The sequence below is a fragment of the Solanum pennellii genome, chromosome 9 (genome assembly GCF_001406875.1).
Source record: "Solanum pennellii chromosome 9, SPENNV200".
NCBI classification, from domain to species: domain Eukaryota; kingdom Viridiplantae; phylum Streptophyta; class Magnoliopsida; order Solanales; family Solanaceae; genus Solanum; species Solanum pennellii.
In genome coordinates this window covers 68,122,343-68,125,812 of record NC_028645.1, presented here as the reverse complement: position 1 = coordinate 68,125,812, position 3,470 = coordinate 68,122,343, and the positions used below count along the sequence as shown (strand labels likewise).

Below are 3,470 nucleotides of genomic sequence, written 5' to 3'. Positions count from 1 at the left end.
GAATTTAAAAAAAAGAAGACTACCTATTTGCTTAATGGTAAGGATGAAGCAACAAAAATGTCTAAACAATATAATATCGAAGTTAAAAATCAGTTGGAAAAAAGATAAGAAGTGATAAAAATGGAGAGTATGAATCTCCTTGTGCAAAAATATGTTTGGAAAGTGGATTTATTCATTAAACTACTGTCCTATTCGCATCAATCTAAAGAAAAAAATTGAACGTTGAAAGAAATGATGGATGCATTTGTAGAAGTTTGGGTTTACCACAAAACTTGTATGGAGGAACTATTCTTATTGCAAAAGGGAACAACAAAAAAACATTTGTCTTTTCATAAAAAAGCAATTTTGTTTGTTCAGGACAGAATCTATTCCATATGAGAAATGGAAAGGAACGAAATCCAACTTGAAATATTTCAAAGTGTGGGGGTGTCTAGCCAAAGTCCAAGTTCCTATTCCTAAAAGGATTGAAATAGAACCTAAGACTGTGGACTGTAAAATTAGACTTGAGAAGGCTAGTGAAAGGTCTAAACGACCTTGGAAAGAACAAAACGGGAATGTACTTATTAAAGAGATTCAGAGTTGTATTAAATGTCAAGGGACATATACTTCCTTCGAATATGATTTTGTAACATTTCTTGTGACTTATGTAGACACATCCTTTTTGACAAATGATATCAATAGTGACAATGATGTAACCTTGAGCAATCCTATTGGAATTTGGTTGATCTTCCTCCAGGAAATAAAATTTTGAGTTCAAAGTTAATCCTCAAAAGGAAAATGAAAGTCGATAGAACTATTGACAAATATACAACAAGACGTTGTGTCAAAGACTTTAGGAAAAAACAAATAAGGTTTTGATCTTGTTTATATATATACCTATCAGTAACTAGAATTATATCCATTCGGATGCTAATATAATTATTGTGATATATGACCTCCAAATTCATAAAATGAATGTGAAAAATTTCTCTTAAACGAAAAAATTAGAGGAAGAAATTTACATGAAACAGCCCGAGAGTTTTATGGTTCCTGGTAATTAAAAGAAAATGTGCGAAATTTTTAAGTCACATTATGAAGTAAAACAAGCACCCAAAACAATGACATAAGAAATTTGACCAAACCATGTTGGCAAATGGATTTAAGAATGATAGAACAGATAAATGTGTTCACATTCAAATCACAAGGTCTTTGTTTGTTTGTATATTTGTGATATGTTGATCATCAATAGATACACTAATGACATAAATGCTACTAAAGATATGCTAGAAAGCAAGCTTGGAATGAAAATTTGGGAGTTGATGATGCGATCTTATGTATAAGAATCCTTCAACTCCATAATGTTTAGCATTTTCACAGTCTCATTTCATTGAAAAAGTACTTGACTAGTTCAAATATTTGGATTTCAATATTGTCAAGTCTCCAATAAATGTGAGTTTTGCATTTCAAAAGAGTGAAAGCGAAAGTGATTCACAATTGGATTGTGCTAGAGTATTGGAAAGTGTAATGTACATCATGAAGTGTGCACTATCAAGTATAACATTTGCTATTAGTAAACTGAGTCGGTCAAAAGTAATCCCAATCAAACTCATTAGATGACCATAAATAGAGTTTTGGAGTATTTAAACAATACTTTAAACTATGCCTTGAATTATAACAATATCCAACAGTATTAAAGGGATATAGTGATGCAAATTTGATCACCGAACAAATGAAGTAAAATCCACGAGTGGATATATACTTACTCTTGGTAGAGGAGCAGTCTCTTGGAAATATTTCAAAAGAAACATGTATCGCTAACTCTATAATGATCTTTGAGCTGGGTGCTTAAGATAAGGTCGGTGAATAAGTTGAAAGACTCCGGATTTTCATGATAGATAATCTCTTTGGGCCCAAACCATTGGCATTGTTTGCATACACTTTGATAGTGAAGATGTACTAGGTATGGAATGGAGCGTGATGTATAACAGAAAGTCTCGTCATATAGGACATAAACATGATACCGTTAAAAAACTACTCTCTAGTGGAATTATCAAAATTGACTATGTAAAGTGAAAGGATAATGTGTCGGATCAACTTATAAAAAGGACTAACCAGAGAGAAATCTTAAAGATCATCTAAGGGAATATATTTACTTCTTTGGACAAGTAAGCATGGCAGTAACTCTATCTAGTAGACTTGAGATCCCAAGAGCTAGATTCAAGGATAAAAATAAAGTTGTGACTGACGATTCGGCATTGTCAGAAAACTCAATCCATTCTCATGATGAATACAATGCTCAGGGAAAAAGATACAACAATAAGGATTGTTAATGAGTTAATAAAGCTTAATGGTTTTAATGATTTTCTATGTTTGGCAGAGTTGACCAAATAGTGTATTTACGCGATAACACGGTTAGAAATTACCTATGTGAGTGTGAAGTGTAAGCCACTTCAAAGAGGATGATTGTCAAAAGCCCATCTCTCTATACACTCATGAAACCAGGAGATTTTCATAGCTGAAACGAACACAATCGTAAGAACCATTAATGGTAAATGATTAATTGTATGACATATGTTTGTCTAGGTATACACCGAAGGTCGACGGTTCAACGATATCGGATCTACTGATTGACCGAGTATATCCTACATATTTTCACTACGGAAAGTCCAAGGGGAAACCTACTAATCCAGATGCAATTAATTCTTGCTTGTAAATTACACATACTTGTGCGTTTCTTTGTCTTGGAGTCATTCCCCATTCATGCGGGGGATTTTTGGATTTTAAATGTGTGCATGGAAAATGAAGAGTTGCCATTGAGGTCAATTCAAATTGGACATACATATTTTCATTTTATGAGACTATATGCATGCAAGATTTATTGGGGGTATAAAAAGAATCCTTTTTCTTTACAGTCGTATCTACTGTAATAAGAAAGCGCTCTTAGTTCAGTTCGGTAGAACGTGGGTCTCCAAAACCCGATGTCGTAGGTTCAAATCCTACAGAGCGTGATTTTGGTTGCGACTTTTATGAATAGTTGTGACTTTTTTGAAAGGTTTTTTCTTCAATGAAAAGTTGCGACTTTTATGAAAAGTTGCGACTTTCATGAAAAGTTGTGACTTTTATGAAAAGTTGCGACTTTTATGGAAAGTTGTGACTTTTGTGGAAGGTGATGACCTTTCAAAAAGACTGTGACTTTTTCAAAGATTTGTGACCTTTCCGGTAAGGCACAATAAGAACCTTCCCCTACTACCCTTTGTTTCTATAAATTGAAAGATTTGCTCTCATTTTAATAATACAATATCTGGACTTCTTTTACTACATCTAAATCTAGTATTCTAAGTGTACTTTACTGCCGTTGAGAGGCTCGCTGACACTAGCGTTTTGGGTATCAATACACTGGTTATTGAGATCATTTTATCCTGGGAGGACATATTTCAAATCAAACCTCGGATACTAGAAGGGAATAATTTCCTTATGGAGACACTGTGCAT

At 33.5% G+C, this 3,470-nt stretch overlaps 1 non-coding gene across 1 annotated transcript; it reads left to right on the top strand.

Moving 5' to 3' along the window:
• Positions 1-2,913: 2,913 nt before the first annotated feature.
• TRNAW-CCA lies at positions 2,914-2,987 on the top strand. Its single transcript has one exon. It is a non-coding gene; the product is annotated as a tRNA-Trp (tRNA).
• Positions 2,988-3,470: the final 483 nt, after the last annotated feature.